At 36.8% G+C, this 22,954-nt stretch overlaps 1 protein-coding gene and 1 long non-coding RNA gene across 3 annotated transcripts in view; one reads left to right on the top strand and one right to left on the bottom strand.

Moving 5' to 3' along the window:
* The window catches only part of LOC146994239 (clavesin-2-like), a 92,902-nt gene that overhangs the window by 44,520 nt on the left and 25,428 nt on the right, over positions 1-22,954 (top strand). The window lies entirely within an intron of this gene.
* On the bottom strand, positions 535-22,421 carry LOC146994240 (uncharacterized). The gene is made up of 5 exons (XR_015044092.1): positions 20,263-22,421; positions 20,088-20,157; positions 15,109-15,186; positions 14,797-14,862; positions 535-709 (listed from the first exon to the last, which is right to left on the bottom strand). It is a non-coding gene; the product is annotated as an uncharacterized LOC146994240 (long non-coding RNA).

Here is a 22,954-nt window from a genome sequence, read left to right as displayed (position 1 = left end):
AAAACAGCTCACAAGTTGCTAAAAGTAGCTATAAAACTGGTTCCACAGCTTTTAGCAACGGCCTCCCGCTGTGCGTTTGGAAACTCAGCTTTTGAAAGAAAAGGAAGGGGAATAATTTCTCCCTGACTACAGTATAGATCAGGTCCGTGACTTTGTTTGAGCTACTACAAAATGTTCTGAAGTACACTTTTTTCTGTTTCGGCAACATTCATCTTGAGAATTCAACACCTGTTCATTAGCCCTTAGTAATCGACAAAAATGCTTTTAGAAAGTGGGTTCATTGATACCAACAAAATGGTTGGTATCAATGAACTGGGGATACGTTAGTTTCAGTTGTTGGGTTCAAATGAACCTTTCAAATAGTAAAAAAGTCCTTTTGCATAATTGAAAGGATTTCATCTGAGAATAATTTTTCTACTTAAAAATGAGTTTTGCAGTACTTTTTAAATACTACTTGTATTTTTATTTTCGAAAATTTTCATAAATATTGTAATTAATTATTTCCAATTTTAATAACTCGCAGAAAAAACACAATTTTCAGGAAATTTTTTTATTATGGTTATTCAAACTTGTACTAATATACAGCATCTTTTATATTCCTTATACATTTGACACTGCATGCTTCAACCTGCATGTAAGTTTCTCTTCCTTAGTAACTCCTTACCCAGAGACGTCTCAATGAAAGCCAAATCATGCACAAAATTAACACCTGAAAAAAAAATATATATGATAAAATATTTTTAATACCATATTCTCGACAACAGAGTACATTACATACCCCCCTACCCAAACAAAATTGAAAGAAATACAAATTTCTAACAGAAAAATGCATTTTCAAACAGCTGAAATTGTTTCACAAATTAATAATGCAGATAGAAATGTAACATATGGCACTATTGCCACTCAGTGCAATCTCTGCATGTCCTAAATTCTGCTGGCTGATGTCTTTGTAAGTTCTGAACATTTTTTGCTTCTAAATTCTACTGCTCAGTGCCCTCTGCTAAATTATAAAATTTTGCTAAGCAGTATTCTCTAAATTCTAAAAATTTTGACTACCACTGGTTGCACAGGCCCTGATCAAAGCAAAGAGGCAAGATGCTACCTGCTATTGATAAACTGCATTATAAATATCACAGATCTAAATAAATGTCAGTTTTATTTCCAAAACAGAATTATCTCACAGCTAAAGCATTGCCTTTGCAGAAAATCTTCTAAATGGAAATAGAATTGCTTCCACATTACGTGTGCAGAATCCCAATAATTCATTATAAACATAGTTCCAAACCATAGTTAGGCTTAGAACTCACATCAGTATTCTTCTTGGAAGTCTTCCTAAGGAAATGGTAGTATATTCAGGGAACATGTGAGCAAAATCATGACAGTATATCACAAGCCTAATTCTTGACCATACATACTAGAAAGATCACAGAAATTCCTCACAAGAAGCTAGATTCATATAACAAAATTTCACAATATTTAGATACAATGAATATCTGGAAAAAATTGCATACCAATATATATATATATATATATAAGAACAGTTATGTTCAGCAATGATTTTGTACAATCAGCTAAGAACATATCTTTATAAATAGATTATTGAACTGCAGCCAAATCCATAAGAAATATCTTTCACTAGAAGCAATATCTTTCTGTAAAATTCTTAAAAATGTAGTATAATACACATGCAACATATGGGATATGGGAAAAAGCAAGGACATTATAATCACTAGCATAGTTTATACCCAAATGAGTCGCAGATGGTGGACTATGTGCTCACAGCTGATTATCACTAATGCAGATATATATCTACTAATATTTAGAAGATGATGTCAGATCAGAATTGCATGAGAAATAAATCAAAAAACATCAAACAGATGCAGGAAATTGGTTTCAATCTGAAATACAGCAATAAATGGAAGGAAAGGTCTTAAGAGGTATCACTGAGAAGCCAAATGGCTAAACGGCAAATTCAAGTTAGAATTTTCAATAATTAATGTTGGTCAGATTAATTTGGAATAATTCTGCCTTCATATGTTTATTCACCTCGCCAAACTCTTTATTATTAAACAATATTTACAAAATATATGGAGTTTATCTACAAATTCAAATACAGAGATTTCAAAATACAATGTTTGTACTGATACAATAAAGCTAAACAAAAATACTTATTCATACCCAGAAAACTCAAATATACAATTGTTATTCAGAAGAAATGCAGTGAACAAAAAAATAAACACGAGACTTATAAAAGATAAATATCATTTTCCTTTTCATAGATACGTTGCATATACTTAATTATACATTTACATCCTTCAGCATTGTGAAGATAGTTTTCGAAAGTTTCAAGGAAAGTCTCTTTTTGAAGAAATTCACATTAATACATGATATGCATAGTATCAGCTGTTCTAGACCCACATAACGATTATCAACATTGAATTATGGCTGACGTTACCAGCTCATTTGAAGTACTGCCTGTAATGGCACATGATTTTACGTGATTCATGACAGTACTGATTCGTGATGGAGGTGAGGTGAAAAGTAGTGATAACCGTGTATTACCAGAAGAAGAAATGCAGCCATGTATATCGACTAGAAGTGAATCCTGAGTGAGCATGTTTGAAAAGTCTTAGCCTTTTGTTAGAGTACGCAGGGAAACAGGTCACATGACTGTTTCCCTGCATACTCTACTTAGCGCATCAACTGGGAATTCATGCAGAGACATCTTGTTCATTGGCTGTGTACGTTCCGTTGTTTAAATATAGTGGACTGTAAATTGACTTGATATTACTTCAGTATAGAACCCAAAAAACCTCAGACTCATAACGTTGACCGAAACTTCTTTATTGACTTTCAAATAGTAAATTAGTTGAGGAACGGCGAAGACCACACAAACTCCGACTTCAGTGGCGGCTTACCAACACAAACTCAGAAGAACCTCTGCCTAGTTGAAACTCCAGTAATTCACAGCAACCTCGAAGCTCTAACCGCGAGCTTTAAAAACCTAACAAATTTGCGTCTGCGCCGCTCCTCGGTACAAAGAAAGAAATACAATTTGCATAACATCGAACATACCCCCAGCTTTGAAGTCCCAAGGGGGTTCAAACAATAAATTTAAACTGTTGAACTGCATAAACCTGAAAAATAAAAATTAAAGTCTCTAAATCAGGAATTAAATGGCAAAGCGCATAGCTTTGCTATAGGTCGTTTTATTTCACCATTAGACGTGCGTAAACTCACCACTCGAACTTTCTCATCCAGACCGGGATACACTTTAATAATTCTACCTAATTTCCAACGTAGCGGAGGTAGATTTTCGTTCTTAATAAGAACCATATCACCAATCTTCAGGTCTTGTTGTACCTTGCACCACTTGGGTCTCTGCTGCAATCTAGATAAACACTCACTGCTCCAACGATTTCAGAAATGTTGAAATAACCTTTGCACGTTCCTCCAACGGTCACTGGAGCTCATGGTTTCTTGAATGTGGTTAGATTCTGGAATAGCGCTTAAAGTCGCTTCGGTTAAAAAGTGTCCTGGTGTTATCGCCTCCAAGTCGCTACAATCACTTGAAGCTGGTACTAAAGGCCTAGAATTAAGACAGGATTCAATTTGGGTTATTAATGTCAAAAATTCCTCGTATGTTAAAATAAGTGTTCCTAAACATCTTTTTAAGTGATGTTTCATAGACTTGATACCCGCTTCCCAAAGCCCTCCAAAATGAGGGGCAGAGGGAGAATTAAATAACCATTTAATATTTTCTGAAGAAATATAACACTGTAGCTGTTCATCACGTTGAACAATAGAAAAGGCTTTCCTTAATTCTTTATTAGCTCCTATAAAATTCGTTGCACAATCACTGTGAATTTCACACGGTTTGCCTCTACGAGCTATAAACCGCTTAAGTGTCGCGAGGAATGATTTTGTTGAAAGATCTCCAACTAAATCTAAGTGTATTGCTCTTGTAGTAAAACAAATAAATAGACATACGTAACACTTAAAGATTTTGACTCCTCTACCAGGACGATATTTAACGTTAAATGGTCCTGCTAAATCAATCCCTACACGAGAAAAAGCTCTACTTTGAGTAACTCTTGAAGCGGGTAAATCTGCCATTAGCTGAGTTGCAGTTTGCGCTCTAACCCTACGGCAGATAACACATTGGTTTATACACTTTCTTATAATATCTCTAGCATTCACAATCCAAAATCTATGTCGTATGACAGAAGTGAGTAGCTGCGTACCTGCGTGAAGATACGTGTCATGATAATGCTTAATAATTAAACGCGTAATGTTGTGATTCTTAGGTAAAATCATAGGATGTTTCTGATTATTTGAAACTGTAGAGTTTCTGAGCCTTCCGCCTACACGCATTACTCCCGCGGAATCCAAGAAAGGACTTAAAGACAGTAATTTACTTGATGTCTTCAAGGGTTTACCAGATTCTAAACAGAATAATTCTTCTGGAAATTCGGCTCTTTGCACAATCCTAACAATCATAGAAGTAACTTCACAGAATTCTTCAGTAGATAAATAACCCTTTATACGCTCTGTATGTAACTTACTACAATTATTTCTAAATCTTAAACACCACGCTAACACTCGACATAACTTTAACCATGATGAAAATCTTGAAAACACACTAGGCTCTTCAAATTTGGAAGCATTTGAACTGAAACTCTTTTTCAATTCCTTCAACATAACTTCACCCTCTAATTCTACACTTGAATTTTGCTGTACATGAATTAGGGATTCGTTTAACCACTGCGGTCCCTTCATCCATAACTCACATTGTAGGAATTCTGATGGAATAAAACCTCTGGTCCCACAGTCTGCAGGATTTTCTTTCCCAGCAACATAATTCCATTGAATACCTGGAACAGCTTCCTGGATTTTTGCAACTCGATTTGCCACAAAAGGTAGCCAACGGCGAGGTTCGGACGAAACCCATGCCAATGTAACCCGCGAGTCGGTCCATGCGTAAATATTGTTAATAGGCAGTTCTATGCATGATAATACTGCATGTAAGAGGTTGGTTAAAAGTAACGCAGCACACAACTCTAGTCTCGGAAGAGACTGGGTTTTTAAGGGCGCTACTCTGGTTTTCGATGTCAGAAGGCTGACTTTGACTGACGAATCAAGGTCGATTGTACGGAGATAGATGACTGCACAATAAGCCTTTTCTGAAGCGTCGCAGAAAGCATGGATTTCTATAACTACTGCCTTCGGACTCAAGACATACCTCGGAAATTGTAAGCTTGAAAGTAAGGGCAATTCTAGATAGAAACGCTTCCATTTCCTACTTATTCTCTTATCAACGAGTTCATCCCAACCCAGCTGTAAGTTCCATAACTCTTGTAATAATATTTTCGCGTATATTATTGTTGGCGCTAACCATCCCATTGGATCAAAGATTTTGGCTACTTCTGATAAAATAGTCCTCCTAGTAAACTCTTTATCACTTATGCATACCGAAAAATGAAACGTATCACTAGAGTTGTTCCAATTAATTCCCAATACTTTTACTTTCTTGTCACTGTTTATTTCAAGAGAAATACTGGATTCTCGTAAGCACTCGGGAATATTCTCTAAAATAGCTGAACTGTTTGAAATCCACTTCCTTAAGCGAAATCCACCCCTTTTCATCATTTCATTCAACTGCTGAACTAGAACATTCGCTTCCTCTTCACTTTGTGCCCCTGAAAGCAAATCATCAACATAAAAATCACGAAGGGCAATTTTTGATGCTAAAGGAAATCTCACTTGTTCATCTAATGCAAGTTGTTTCACTACTCTAGTAGACAAATATGGCGCACAGGCAGTCCCATATGTAACTGTCATTAATCTAAATGTTCTCAAGGGATCACTAGGACCATCCCTCCAAAGCATTCGTTGCCAATTTGTATCTTCTGGGTGGACACGAATTTATCTGAACATCTTCTCTACATCGGCACATACTGCAATTTTGTGAGTTCTAAACCGTAGAAGAATTGGAAACAGCTCTTGCTGAACTCTTGGCGCAACCATCAAAATATCATTCAATGAAAGACCCGATGACGTTTTAGCCGAAGCATCGAAAACAACTCTCAGTTTAGTCGTAGTACTTGATTCCTTTAATACGGCATGATGAGGCATGTAATACGTAGAGTCAATAAGAATCTCTCCCTCAGGCACTCCCTCCATATGTCTCAGCTCACGGTATTCCCTCGTGAAATCCTTATACTGTTCATATATCTGAGGCCTTTTTAGAAGTGAATTTTCTAAAGATTGGAATCTACGCATAGCTAATTGTCTGGAATCTCCAAGCTGAGAAGGCGGAGAGTGAAACGGTAATTTCACAGTATATACCCCACTTTCCTCTCTCGTATATGTAGATTTGAAATAATCTTCACATGCTCTCTCCGATTTAGTAAGCATGTCAAACGTAGGTACAGCATCCAATTTCCAAAAGTCAGACAGCATCTGATCAGTTTCCACTTGTATATTATTAACATAGATAGTAGGATTAATTTCTGTTGAATTATTCACACTACCTGAAATAATCCATCCTAGTTCAGAACGAGAAGCTACCGGTTTACCTTCTTCGCATTTAATTATTTCTCCCTTTAAAAGAGGTAAGGCAATATCTACGCCTAAAAGTATATCAACAGGCCCACTTTTGTAAAATGTTGGATCTGCTAACATTAAATCATTATATTCCTCAACGTACTTCTTCTCCAATGTAAAATGCGGCAAAGTTCCAATAATTCTATTGATGATAAATACTGGTGTTTTAAATGACACTTTCGCCGGAAAATGCGGAACGAAGTTTATTTCCGTAATCCCATTAGTTTTCGTATCCAAAGACCCTAAACATGAAATAAAAACTTTGGCCTTTCTTCTTGCTAACCCTAGCCTTTGTACACAATCTTCTGAAATCAGGCTTGCTTGACTGCCAGGGTCAAGGAGGGCTCTACACAATTGGTATTCACCCGATGAATCTAACACTTTAATAACAGCCGTACATAATAAAACTTCACTCTGAAAATTAAAGTCTGAAACACAAGATTTAATTAGTGGACTAGAACTCGCGATATTCTCCCCTGACCCAGCCGATTGAGCGCGAGGTTCTGGCCCAGGGAAAAATGGCTTAGCCGTCACTGATAATTCATTCGAACTGTTCGTAACTCCTTTACGTGCCTTTGGTTCATTTTGAACTCTTTCGAAATGCAGTAGTGTGTGATGATTTTTAAAGCACTTTTTACATTTATGTGTACTTCTACACTCGAAAGCTTTATGGTTTGAAACCAAACAATGAAAACAAACATTATTTCTCTTGACAAAATTAACGCGTTCCTGAACATTCAGCTTTAAAAACTTATTACATTTAAAAACTGAATGACCGGCTTTACAATACGTACACTGCGCGCGAATCTCTGAAGCCAATGAAGTTAATTTGTCTTTTGTAACTTGTTTTTTAACACCTTGCGGTTTACCTGCTTGCAAGGTTCTGGCATGAGATTTCAAGAACTCTAGCAGATTATTAAGTGTTGCTATTTCCTCACTCTTTAATGTTCTTTCCCACCATCCTCTCGTCGAAGAATCCAATTTAAACTGTACTATTAACATTAAAATAGTATCCGTGAATTGCTCCACTTTGAATCCTAGATTTTCAAACGAACATACACACTCTCTTACAGTGTCTACTAACGCTAATATCTGACTAGGAATTTCAGATTGTAAATTTGATAAATACAAGATTTTCTTTAATAACGATGAAAGTAATTCTCTCTTATGTGAAAATCTTTGACACAATAAATGCCACGCTATTTCGAAATTCCTGTCACAAATAGTTAAAGCTTGAACAATCCGCAAAGCATCTCCTTTTAAAGAACCCTTTAAATATTGTAGCTTTTGTGCACCTGATAAACGGTCATTATCCACTATCGCCGTTTCAAATAAATCAAAAAATGATAACCATTCTTCAGTACTGCCACTAAATACAGGAAGAGTTAGCTTAGGTAAGCGTATACTCGCTATTTCACAAGGTTTAGTTTTAACACTAATGTCTTTAACATTCTTAACTCTGGTTAGCATTAAAATTAACTCATCAACAGTATCTTGTATGACCTGTTGTTCTTCTATAAATACATCAATATCTTTTTCTTCACACACTACAAATATGTTACTAAAAATATCCGAAAGTTCGGTCATTAAGTCATTTAATCTAGATTTAAAAAGTTCCAACTGATCAACATCAGCAGAATCGTAAGTCACTGCTATTTTCTCTTTCAGTTTACTTAACTTAGCTTTGGCTACACGCTTTTTAGTCTTAAGCGTTGTAAATTCTATTACCTAATAAGAAAGATAAAAAAACACACTGACTCACCAAATTTACTGCGACTCCGTAGCTGAAGGACCATAAAACATGTACGTTCCGTTGTTTAAATATAGTGGACTGTAAATTGACTTGATATTACTTCAGTATAGAACCCAAAAAACCTCAGACTCATAACGTTGACCGAAACTTCTTTATTGACTTTCAAATAGTAAGTTAGTTGAGGAACGGCGAAGACCACACAAACTCCGACTTCAGTGGCGGCTTACCAACACAAACTCAGAAAAACCTCTGCCTAGTTGAAACTCCAGTAATTCACAGCAACCTCGAAGCTCTAACCGCGAGCTTTAAAAACCTAACAAATTTGCGTCTGCGCCGCTCCTCGGTACAAAGAAAGAAATACAATTTGCATAATATCGAACAGGCTGCTTGTGGATTCCAGCACAGTCTTGCAGGAGATGTTTGAAGTAATCATGTGATTTGAAGAGATAGTCCTTTTGATTGATGGAGCTTATCTATTGGTTGTCCGAGGACATGTGATTGACGCTCTTCACTTGAAGGCTGCATGAAGAGAGGGTAACAAATATCTTGCCGTACAAATGCAGTAAAAACATAAAAATGAAGATGAAGAGTAATTACAAACTAAAAATTTTAATATGCAGTTGCCCTTAAATTTTCTATAAATTTGTTATATCATTTTTAAATACTTACCTCATGAGAAAAAGTATTTCGAAAATTTTTATAATTAACACGCACGAAAGTGACCTTTTAGTCAGCTATATGCTTTTTCCTTCGGGTGCTCTAACTGTTACTATTTCCAACATGACTCCCTCATTAATTATTACTTATTAATAATTACTAAATTACTTATTACTTAATTAATTATTACTTACTTATTACTAAATTAAATTCTACCTTTAAAGAGGAAAAAAAAAATTTGTTTTTCCCTCTGAATTTTACATACAACCGAATATAATTGCAGAGGAATGATGAAGTATAGCAAAATATACAAAACATTAGTCCTTAAATCCAACAGATTTCCTGATTTTCATACCATCTCGAATAATAGATTTGACGTTAGGTACAGTATCAGAATTTTGGGTATATGAAATGTGAAATGGTTTTTTATTTTCAGTCACTGTTTTTAGTAATTTGTTCGAAAGTAACAAATAAGCTGGTTTCAGTCTGTCAATGAAATGTTAACTTGTCTGTCCTTAATTAAGACTCAGAAATATTTATCATATTTCTCCACCACAAAAATTGGTCCCTCAATAAGCAAATTCAAGTGCCTTTTTCACACGTTCAGTTCTCACAAACATATGAGAACATGATCTCAAGTCTTTATGCATAAATATTTTACGTTTGTTAGCAGTTGATAAACTGGTGCTGATCCATAAAAGACAGTAAATTTGTTACAAATGGTTCAGGTTTAGTTTTAGTGGTAGGTAGTCGAAAAACTCACATGGTAACCTTATTTGCATAAAATATACCATTTGAGCTACAGAGCGATTAGTATCAGGACATATTGCAACTCTGAATCCTAGAAGGATTTCTGTCCATTTGATGTTGCTGTGAGCCTTTATTGCACTTTTTTAAGTTCTGAGAAACTGCTCAATATTCCCACTGCAATATGGGTGGTATGGAGTGGAACGTAAAACTTAGCACCATATACTTTTGCAAGGCTCCTGAAAGGCTGCGACTCAAACTGTCTTCCTTTATCTGAGATTATGGAACTAGGCACAACAAATCTGCTAATCCAATGATTGTAAAATGCTTTGACAACCATTTCTCTTGTGATATCTGGTAAAGAAACTACTTCTCCCTAACAGGAAAAATGGTCAATAAATGTCAGATAATACGTCTTACCAGCAGATGGTGGTAATGGCCCAATCAGGTCAACTTGCACAATACTTAATCTAGCATCAGGTGCTTGGAACTCGGCTATTTTATATTTTGTATGCCTGTTGACTTTGCTCCTTTGACAATTAACAGGAGTTTAAGTCTATTCGTGAATTTCTTTCTTTATATTTGAAAAGATAAATTTTTCAGTCATCTCGTTGACAGTTGTCCTGATACCAGAGGAGCAAAATTATGAATTTGATGAAACATTTGTTGTCTAAATTGCTTTGAAATAAAAGGTCTGATACTGGTTGTTGAGCTGTCACATCTTAATGTTTTCCAAAATGCTAATGTAGATGATTTAAATTTCAGGCAAGCACTACCTGTCATTAAATGTTGCAATTCTTCATTATATTCTTGAGCATCTGCTACTGCTTCATAGCCAGTAACTGAGACTACTTCAACTGCAACTAAATTTTCTTTGGCATCAATATGCTGAATATCAGTTGAAAATTCCGATATATACTGAAGTTGGTGTTGTTGTCTGGGTGATGCCTTCCCATTCTTTTGCTTCTATGCATATGACAGTGGTTTGTGATCAGTAAGTATGATGAATTTGCGTCCTTCCGATACATGTTTAAAATGCTTGACAGAAAAATATATTCCTAAGAATTCTCTGTCATAGGTACTATAAACCTTCTGTGCATTATTTAATGTTTTAGAGTAGAACACAGTAGGTTTTCAGTCATGTTCTTGTTCTTCCAATTGCTGCAATACTGATCCTATAGCAAAGTCTGATGCATCTGCACACAAAGGGTAATCCATTGGGAAACACAAAAGGGCACCATTGACTAAATCAGATTTGCACTTCTCAAACTGGTGAATTCCTTCATCTGTGCAGGCCTACCAGCGGCCGAGCGATAAAATCGCTGAACACTGGTAGTTCGGTCCGAGGTTCAAATCCCGCGAACGGACTGGCTGCATGGGCGTTTTTGTGGTTTTCCCCATGTGTAACGTGTATATGAGCCAGTTTCCCTTAGAAAGTCCTCCATGAAGGCATCCCTTCTCTTAGGCAGATAGCCCTAGTGTGCTTTGCCATAATTAAATACACTAAACACCTTCCTCTGTGCATGGAACTTTACAATGATCTTTTTTTATCACCCTTTAACATTTCGTGTATGACTCCTTGAGTTTCTGCAGCATTTTTCAAAAAGCATCGATAAAATTTTATCATGCCCATAAATGAACAAAGCTCATGTATTGTCGGTAATTTACATTGCGGATTACTTCAACCTTTTCCGGCAGCGAACAGGAACCTTCTGTGGTTATGAGGTAACCCATAACTTATGTTTGATATGTAATACATAATGTAATGTCCCACCACATTACCCATTTCCAATCCTCAGATGTCCAGTGTCTTTTCTCGACACCATTGAACATGAAGTCTTGCATGCCGGGCAGAACTGAGTGATTTTCTTACAGGCACCCGACTATGCATTCCTATCCCTCTGCAATTCGCTGCGCATAGTTCTAGCTGAAATTTGTTGGGAAGAGCCTTGGTTGACGATTTGTGATAGTTGAATCCGTGTTCTGCCGTACAATTCATCGGAGATGCCGCCGATCACTGTCTTTGAAAACTATGCTCGAACTGCAGTTACATCTTTTAGAGAAGGATTCGAAATCGATGCCCCCACTAAACGTGCACCAACAATAAGCCCTTTTTTCAAATGGTGAACAATCTGCCGCCTTTTTTTCCCATTTTACTTCATTCATCATGAAAAGCACTCTTACACCTTACTTATACTGGCATTTTAACCAAGTATAATCCACATCATAGAAAAAATTTGGATATTTCATCCCCAGCATGCATTCAGATGAAAATCTGAAAGGTTTCTTATTGATTGGCCAGTGTGTGTATTATTATATTATGCAACATGAGGCAGCATTAACATGTGGAGCTGGGAAGGCTTCTAATGATCACCTTTCTTGTGAGAGCAAGATGCACTGAAATTTGATGTCCTTACTTTTTAGCATGGTTATGAGTTTTGTAGACAAGCGGATCATCCACGTTCAAGATATAAGCAATCATCTTTCAACGATACTCATTTTTGTATATCTTCTTCTCAAATATCATTGTATGGATGTCTTTCCAGCTGAATCAGGAGTCCTGAATTGTGATAGGAGTAATGCAAGCCACTTGTTTGGTGTAGCAGAATCTATCTTGATTCTCCTGGGTTGCATCGTTGTCAGTGTACATGTCAGGCTGGGTACTGGCATTTCTATTTCCATCAGCTTTTTTGCAGCATCAAAAACCTTCGTTCTCATGTTAGCAGACACTTTCCTTACTCTTTCTGGCTGGTGACAAATAGTTTTATTTCTTCTTGGCTCACCGCCGGAATCTGAACTTCCGCCGATCGGTTTATAGCGGCTATCATCATTTAAATTTTCTTGAGAAAGCTGTAGACACATACATGCATGCACAAATTTAGCTTCTCTAATTGGCTATGGTTTAGACCCTCTCTCGCAGGTGTGAATGGAACTCCCACATTTTATGCCTTATGATTATGCGTCTATGACATTTATACCATCATCTGAACGGAGCCTTAGGATGGCATACTAAGAAGATGCAATGTCTTGTGGGGATAAGCAATTTATACTCCTAAGCCTAAAAAAAAACTTGAAAAAAAAGATCACATGACTTAAATTTGTTGTCTAATTGCTCTAACTTGAGGCACATTACGAGAGGAAAGCAAAGGTAGTAATCAGAATTATTTAAAAAATTTTATCCTTATATTTTTCTTAAAAATTCTGTAAAATAATAAAATTTTTTGGCTTTCCTCAAATAAATACGAGGGTTGGAACTTTAACAGTGCCAACACAGCTGAAAAAACGCTACGCAACAAAACCAAAGAATATCGCGTGTACCACACGTAAATTACATACCTACCTTACCTCTCAGCAAAAAGACTCGTCCTGCCTACGTCACGTGCATGCGGAATGACGCGAAGAACGGATCCTTGTATTAGCTCGCGGTCTAAAGTATGTGTTGTCAGGATGTTTTCAAAACAAGAACAATGTTGTTGGATAAAAATTGAAAATGCCAGAGGTCGTACAGCACGACAGTGTCATCAAGGGCTTCAAGAGGCTTGCGGGGAATCTGCATTGCCTTACAAAATCGTAGCAAGATGGGTGAAAGCATTCAATGAAGGACGCGAAAACGTGGCAGACATGCTGCGGCCAAGTCGTCCTAATGTCAGCGATGTAGACATGCAAGCTGTTGCCGCTTTAATGGACAGTGATCGTCGCCAAACGATTCGTCAGCTGGCCGGACAAACAGGATTAGCGCATACGACTGTCCTGCACATTCTTGAACGAATGCCTGTCCATAAGAAAAATTGCTTCACGATGGGTTCCACATCAATTGACGGAAATGCAGAAATGGCTACAATACGATGCTGCCCGAATCCACCTGGAGCGCTATGAGCGCGAAGGAGATGCTTTTTTACGCCGTATCATTACGTTGGATGAGACTTGGGCCCGATCGTACCAGCCAGAACTGAAACGCTAATCAAACGAATGGCGTCATCACGGGTCACCACGACGTTCGAAATTTCATCAGAACCCCTGCAATGTGAAAGTTATGATGATTCTCGTGTACGACTGTGATGGTGTCCTCCTAACGCATACCGTTCCCCCACAGCAGACCGTCACTGCGCAGTATTACTGCTCATTTTTGGAGCATAATCTCCGACCAGCTTTGAGGAAAAAACGGCGACACTTTCTGAAGAGCTCTCCTCTCATTTTGCATGACAATGCTCGGCCGCATGCACCGCAAGCTGTGACTGATTTGTTCATTTGATGGGGCTGGGAAGTGCTTTACCATCCACCATACTCCCCAGATCTATGCCCTTGTAACTATGACTTAATTCCTAAGATGAAGGAACCACTTCGTGGCACTCGCTTCCAAACTGTTCCTGAGATTCTTGCGACAGTAGACCGGTCCATTCAAACTATCAACAAAACAGGCGCTGCTACAGGTATTCTGCGACTTCCACATCGTTGGAAACGGGTTGTACACAATGCTGGCGACTATATTGAAGGACTGTAAAACATGGTGACATGAATCACTTTTGTATTCCTTGTAAATAAATAGTTGCCACTATTAAAGTTCCAACCCTCGTATATATGGAAAAAATAATAGCCACATAATCAAAGATTTCATTTTGTTATATTTTATTAACAAAATTTAAATTATTAAAAATCTCTTTCATGAAGGGAACATAAAACATCATGAAAACAATGAAAAAGAAGCAATATTTAAAAAAGATAGTAGGCTTATTGATGAGGCTCCCATCAAAAGAATCGAACCCCAAAATATTTTCATTTGCTTCAGTGTCCCGTCTGAAAATTTCACTGATTTCAATGAATATATTTTTTAAAAAATCTTTTATTTTCAAGTTCTTTCATGCAAAACGTCCAAATTTGGTGCAAATCAAATTCATCCCCCTCTTTTTGATAGCTACAATATTATATTTAACAGTTTTAATAGCTATCAGTATGTAAACAACATAATGTAGCACCATAAAAGAAAAACATAAATGATGACATTTTAATTTTGGCATAGAGAAATATATATTTACCCCAAAAGAGAGCTTGTATTTCTACCTTCTGCGTCAGAGTCAATAACTGAAATGTCCAGATCAGAACTGAGAAGAAAAGAACCATAATTAGTTTAATATGGATACAATAACACGCCGACCAAGTATTAATTTAGAAGTCAAGCAACAAAAATCAGCATCATATTTTGAAATATTCACTATTTGAAAATATAACGCTGATTTTGGTTGCTTGACTTCTAAATTAATACATAATTAGTTAACCATAATTAAGTAACTGTAAGAGTTTCAATATCATGCACAGCTAATATTTATTTTAGAAATAAACCAACTTACCTCAAGAAAGCCTGGTTTGTCTTAGGAACATTAGCTGTAACTTCTGGCGTAGAAAAGTCAAATTTTTCACTTCCAAACCTAAGAATGAAAGAAATAAACTGCTATGACATAATTAAAAAAAACACGAATAAATAAATAACACATAAAAAATTTAAGCATTAAGCTATGTATGACTAACACCCATCTCAGACAGTGCGACAGATATTGCTGTATACTGTTTCGCCATACCTATATATCGTCGTAGCTATTATATCATGCTGTATAACCACAGTTTAGAAAAATTACAAAAAGTGTTATTTATATCTATCTAAAATGGTACATTAATACTGTTGCGTGCGTACGGGTTCGTTATGAAATGAATGCACAAGTCCGATGAAAAATGAACAAAAATTTATTATTATCACAACAAAAATGCTTAAATTTTCTCAAATTATCATGCAGTATTACAATATCTCACAGTAGTTATTTTTTAACTACTCAAATATCCAATAGAACGTAATTCAAAACAGCTGAAGAAAGCTAATCCGCGAATTCGCTACAATCAACAAGAGCAGTTTTCTAAACAACAACAAACTAAGCAAGCAACTACTAACAAACTGAGATGTTTTCCTCCTTTTATAACATTTTAAAATCACGCGCTAGAATTTTCCAGTACTTTCTCGAAATGAAAAAAGAGCTATTTATTTATTTAACGCACGCGCTCTTGTATTTTTAATTTTCCAGCTTAGCTTCCTTCTTTTAATATTCGTCACGCGCTGCACTGCGCGGGAAATAAAACCAATTAATTTATAATTGAACTAACATTAGCTTTTTAAATACCAAATTCGTAACACTGCCCCCTTCCAAAGGACTGCACGTCCCGGGCAGTACAATCCCTGGACAGGAAGCTAAACTTACAACTGTGGCATAAACATTACATTACAATATCAAACAATATAAACAATAAATGCAATAACTAACTTAAACAAATCAAATGCTATCAAATACTAAATACAAAACAAATACTAAATACAAATCAAATACTAAATACAAATCAATTACTAAATACAAATCAAATACTAAATACACATTTATAAACAAAAAGGACCATGGTCTGATACTATTTACAATTATTTACATTACGTACTATGGTCATAGTAATAAGCTAACCTGTCGTAAGAGTTCGAAGACTCACGGATCCGAACCACGACGTCATTCGTGTTCAGCACTGTACATGGATCATCCGAAGGTGACTGTAGTCTAGGACTGAGTCCTTTTCGTTGAATCGGGTTCCACAACCACACCTTGTCTCCTTTGTTGGATCTATGTCCAGTAGCTCTCGCGTTGTATCTGGTCTTCACTTTCTCCGTCGCCAAGTTCACTCGCTTTCGTGCGGAACGGTGCATCACTTCAAAACGGGCCTTGACATCTTGGATGTGTTCCTCAGGCGATGAAGGCGCATCCGTACGGCGATGAAACAGGCGGTCACAAGGCAGACGAAGGTCTCGACCGAAGAGCATCTGAGATGGAGAATAGCTGGTAGTCTGGTGTTTCTTTTCGACCCTAGCATGATTTCGGCTGTTCCTCGAGCTGGTTCTTTCGGACAAAGCGTCGGCATTTCCAGGTGAGGATCTCTTCTTAGGATGGATAGTCATGTCTTCAGATCCTGAAAGCAGTTTGTTGTTCTTCAAGTCTAAGGAAAAATTGTATTTCCTTAAAAAGTCCAATCCGAGTATGCATGGATCTGTAATATCCGCCACATATGCCGTGTGATGGTAGGCGGCACTTCCAAATGTGATTTTCACGTTTAACTTCCCAGCTATGTCGATCTTTTCACCAGACGCAGTCTGAAGGGTAACACAGGATGGCGTCCAAATAAGTTTATCTTTAAACTGTTCAGCTAAATCTTTCCTAATGATGGTAACATTAGCTCCTGTGTCAATGATCATATTGCAAGGAACTCCATCGATATTCCCATTGATGGACAGTCCGTTATTGTTGCCACTCACTATAGAGATCTTAAGCGCTTTAAAACAGGGTTTTTCATTATCTGGCAACCTCAGTTCCTTGATATGGTCATTAATTTGTTTCCTGCGTCGTTGCTCAGAAATTTTCTCAATTTTCGTACCCTGGGGTGTTCTGCAATTCTTTCGTACGTGGCCTTCAGCTCCACAGTTCCAGCACTTTGGTTTCTTGTCAGTCCTTTTCCTTCCCGTGGCATCTAATTGTCTGTTTAAATCGTATGCCTTATTTTCCGTGCTCTGGGGAGTTCTGCAGTTCCTTCGTAGGTGACCTTCAACACCGCAATTCCAGCACTTTAGGGTCGGTTTTGTTTCACCACTATTCCGTCTCAAGGCGTTCAGTTGTCTAGTTAAATCGTCTAGACGAGCAGTGACTTGATCCCCTGGCTCCTGGACTTGAGCAGCTCTGACTGGATGGCGGTCTCGACGGGTGGCTTGCTGGGCTGCCTCAAATTTCATGGCATACACTAAAGCGCTTTTCAGATCTTTAACATCCGCCATTCGCAGTGCTTTCTGTATTTCAGGGTCCCGGATGCCATCGATGAAATATTGCAGGGACAGGATTTCCCTTGTTTCTGTCGGGCACTCTGAAAAGGCGTGATGTGACAGCCTTTCAACATCCGTGGCGAGCTCCTGAAGCGTTTCGGTGAGCTTCTGTTGACGAGATTTTAATTGGAGCCTGCTGTAGTCTTTTAAACATTTCTCGCCGAAGCGCAGCTCCAAAGCGCCGGATAGAGCTTCGAAATCTAGCCTTTGATTTTCGGGAAGCGTCTGCAGGATATCCGCTGCGTCTGCTCTCAGAGAAGCGGCGAGATGACAGGCCTTAGCTTGGGAATCCCACCCATTCGCATCCGCAACGATAGAAAATTGTGTCCTATACACCTGCCAGGAGGTCTTCCCATCATATGTAGATAGTTTCAGAACGGAACGAGCAGGCATCGATAAAAATTTGAAACCTTCAGAATTGTTTCCTACCGTCGCTATGCACTTCTTTAGGCTGTCAACTTCTTTGGCGACGGCAGCAGAAACCCTATCATCAATTTGTTGTTCGACGGCAGAAACTCTCTCTTCTATATGTCCAACTTTAGTTTCAACCGCGTCTATTCTGCCTTCCATAGCCTCAAATTTATTTTCTATTACGCAGGTAATTTCTCTTTTCATTTCGTCCTGACCTGCTTTCATCTCATTTTTAAGAGATTTCATCTCTTCCTTAACGGATTCCTGGCCCAATTTCATTTCTCCTTTAAGGGATTCCTGGCCCAATTTCATTTCTTCTTTAAAAGATGTTTGGCCAGCTTCCATCTTTTCTTGGAAAGCAGCAAAAGCAGTAATGAGCTGTCTCAATTGTTCTTCCATCCCTCTTGTTATTGGCATTCAAATCCCACTTCTGACACCAAAAATTGTTGCGTGCGTACGGGTTCGTTATGAAATGAATGCACAAGTCCGATGAAAAATGAACAAAAATTTATTATTATCACAACAAAAATGCTTAAATTTTCTCAAATTATCATGCAGTATTACAATATCTCACAGTAGTTATCTTTTAACTACTCAAATATCCAATAGAACGTAATTCAAAACAGCTGAAGAAAGCTAATCCGCGAATTCGCTACAATCAACAAGAGCAGTTTTCTAAACAACAACAAACTAAGCAAGCAACTACTAACAAACTGAGATGTTTTCCTCCTTTTATAACATTTTAAAATCACGCGCTAGAATTTTCCAGTACTTTCTCGAAATGAAAAAAGAGTTATTTATTTATTTAACGCACGCGCTCTTGTATTTTTAATTTTCCAGCTTAGCTTCCTTCTTTTAATATTCGTCACGCGCTGCACTGCGCGGGAAATAAAACCAATTAATTTATAATTGAACTAACATTAGCTTTTTAAATACCAAATTCGTAACAATACATACATGATTTGTAAGAATAAATTAGAGGGCTCTGCGAATGAAATTCCTTCCAATTAAAAATCGTAGGAATAAAGAAAATGCAGGAATTGCAAATGCAGAAATGAAAAAGGGATTATATTTTTTGCACGGAATCCAAATGACATATTTTTCAACATTTTAGAAATTTCAATATTAATTTTAAGGGCTTAAAATATTAGGCCCCTAAAAGCAGAATATAGTTCTTAAATGTTCAGACAATCAATCACACATCTGAACCATAATTAAAAAACATGTACATGAACAGAACTGAGGACTTCTGTTTGCAGAAAGTCTGTCACATAACATATGAAAAGTTTCTTACTGGTAGATTTTTTATCAGACAGATATTTTATTGTTATACAGAGAAAGCATTCACTCCCTTTCTACTAGAGATAATTCAATTTGGACAATGGCAAAAAGGCTCAGCAAGCCTGAGCGTATTGGTCCCATTCTTAGCACTAGTATGGTTTATGCTCAAAATACACAGCAGATATTTTCTAATTATTTGCATCCCAATATCAATTCAATTCAGCTTTTGGTGGAATTCACCATTTGTGACATATTTTTCAAAAACTACACTTCACAACATGCATACATGACAAATACACAGAACCATAAATAAGCAAGCAATAATATATATTTAGATATAAATTTTACTAAATGATCATAAAATGTTCCAACGCTAAAAGAAAGTTTTAACATCCAAGTAAATGACAATAAAAAAAAGCAAGTTGAACAGCGAGCACATGAATGAAATGTGTATACACCTGTAAAAATATACCATAGGTAACTGACAATGCATTTCGTAGCAAACATATGACTATAAAATTTCTAATAATACCATGTAATGATGGTGAATTCAATTTAGATCGCAAGAACATGCTCATACTTTTGAAAAGATTCAATTATTTCAGCAATTCCTTGTGAATTGGAATTTACCCTTTCAATATTTCCCAACAATTTAGTGTGAATGGAGGAATAAATTGTTATAACAGAATTGAACAATTATTAGCATCCTCTCATACACACACATACAAAAAAAAAACTTACTTTGTAAAAAAAATCATCCGGGCAATGATTCTCCTTTGACACAGATGCAGTCGTATCAATAATTTCTGACCTTCAATAAAAAAAAAAAAAAAATACGCATATTTTACTTCGGAATTAACTTACTACGAAATCATAAACACGAGGTAGTCGATATAAAGAATAAATTATTTCTCACCTTTCGAAAACATCCGCTTGTTCGGAATCTTCCACATCTCGGGAATTTAATTTCATATTTTTTTTTTCTTGAGCTCTACGTTTTCGCTGAATTCTGGATCTTTTATTAAAACCAGTATGTTTTTTCGTTCGTCCTTGATATTTTCCCATATTTTTTGCTAACAGACCACAGTACAAATAAATGTAAACAAAACGAGTGCGGAATAGCAATGCAATAGGGTTGCCGTAAACGTCATTCCGCTGACAGCTGAGACTGTTTAGTGAAAACTGTGTATAAAGGAATATATGAAACGCTTCTAAATATTATTTAGAAAAAAATATGATTTATAACTGATATCAAAATCAATTACTTCGTGAATTTTTGCAGAAATAAGATTACAATGTTAAATTTTAACTCGTAGCGATATCTATTGATGACTTTGCAAACTACTCATTAAAATTACGTATTTCAAACTAATTTTTTTAAAATATAATATTTAAGTAAATTTCATTCCAAACCTTATTCTAACATTTTGATTGCAAAACTGACCTATTGCTTTATATTTCTGCCAAATTTCACGCAACATACTTTCTTAATTAGCGATTCTGCGTGTAAACAAATTTTTAGTATTGTAATGCTGCTGTAGCAGACCACCTTACGACTACCAGAAACAAAATTGGGTGTGGTTAGAGCACGTCAATCTTTCTAAGCCACGACTACTAAGGGCATGCTTTCCCCCTTTTTTGGCTTCACTTGGACTGCCAATGCCAATGATTTGAAAATTACGGAGTTCCTATGGTTCAAAACCATTTACCTCCTCATCAGAATTAATAAAAGCGAGCAGAAATGGGAAAAAATTTTGCATAAGTGAGTTACTTGATGCACACTAGAGGGAGCCACTGGCTCAAGAAAGTTTAGGGATAGAGATGAGATAATAAAAACTTAATAATCATAATATTTTTTTTATAAGTTTTTAGGTTTTATAATTTTTTTTGTATTTAATATTTTATACTTTTTTTGGTTTTTATAAATTTTTTGTACACAATACAACACTAAAGCAGAAAGCGGAGAGGAAAGATTTTAAGATTAATAGGCTCATTGGCATGTGGCTTGTGTAGGATAGTGCAAATAATAAATATGAACGCGTTGAAAATATTCATGGGCAGATTTTAAAAATCTGCGGGAGATGTGATTCTATGCGAACAGATTGATAACTTTGCTTGAAGATCTTGGTTGCAGGTAAAGATGGTAATAAGCAATTATATGGCAGCTCGCTGAAGAGACTTCCTTCCTTCATGGCGCGGGAGCTGGTACTGATGTAGAGAGGGCGTGTCTTGCCCTTTTAGATGGAGGGTAGATGCCGAACTCTCGGCCAATCACGGCTCTTGGTCTCTTCTGTGAGCTGCGAATAGCAGGATCGTAGGCTGGCATCTGCTGAAGTGCTCGGTTATCAATCTGTTCAATTTTGAGGAATAAATTTTGACTATGTTTTTTGATAAGGTAATCAACAGGTTTAATGTTAAGGTCCGAATGAATCACATCTGTACGGACGTACCAAGCTGCGTTTAAGGCCATACGTAAGGTTTTACTTTGAAAAGATTGAAGTTTTTTCACATGAGTTTTTGCAGCAGTACCCCAGATTGTACATGCATACATAAAGACAGGTCTTATTATGGAAGTATAGAGAAGGATTTTGTTTTTAATTGACAGATTGCTCTTTCGAGCTAAAAATGGGTAAAGTTGGGCTCTGGCACCTTTTGCTTTGTTGAGAACATTTTCAATGTGAAGGCGCCAGGTTAATTTTGAATCAAGTACAACTCCTAGGTACTTGTAAGAGTTTGACCAGGGAACATAGTCGTCAAAGAATTTAATATTAATGGAAGGGTACGGGAGGGGGCTACGTTTGAATATCATAGCAGCACATTTGGCAACATTAATTTTTATTTTCCAAGTGATGAGCCAGTGCTCAAGGCTAGAGAGATAACTCTGAATGTTTTGGACTAAGTTTTCCAGGCGTTTGTGTTGAGCTAGGATGACCGTATCATCTGCATAAAGTGCAAGAGTGATACTTGGTGATTTTGGTATGTCATTTATGAAAATGTTGAACAAAATTGGGCCTAAAAGTGACCCTTGGGGGACGCCGCTTAGTATAGGACGGGGTGTCGAAATGATAGAATTAACTCGTACAGAAAAAGATCTATTAGTGAGGTACGAATTAATTATATGAATTAAATGGGCCGAAACGTCAAGTCGTATGAGCTTGATAATAATTCCTATATGCCAAGTCCTATCAAATGCTTTGGCTATGTCAAGAAATAAAGCGCCAGTAAGCATTTTGTTACGAAACCCTTCGTGAATGAACTCCACTGTCCTCAGCAGCTGGTGCGTGGTGCAGTGTTTTGCTCGAAATCCAAATTGTTCATCAATCAGAACGTTGTGATTTCGGAGAAAATCATTCAGGCGTTTAAGTAACACAAACTCGTATATCTTGGATAACGAGGATAGGAGGCTGATAGGTCTATAATTTTGAGGGTTAGAAAGGCTTTAGCCTGGTTTTGGAATAGGCACAATAAGTGCTTGTTTCCAGCTTTGAGGAAAATAGCAATGCTGTATCATAAAATTTATAAGCATTACTAAGAAAAATAGATAGTGGGTGGGTAAATTTTTAATCATACGATTAGAAATAGAGTCCATACCAGGGGCTTTTTTGGGT

This window comes from Stegodyphus dumicola, chromosome 11, assembly GCF_044657685.1.
Source record: "Stegodyphus dumicola isolate Sdum_Otavi_A_Nest chromosome 11, ASM4465768v1".
NCBI classification, from domain to species: Eukaryota; Metazoa; Arthropoda; class Arachnida; order Araneae; family Eresidae; genus Stegodyphus; species Stegodyphus dumicola.
The sequence above is the reverse complement of the archived record's forward strand: the minus strand, read 5'-3'. Positions and strand labels throughout refer to the sequence as shown.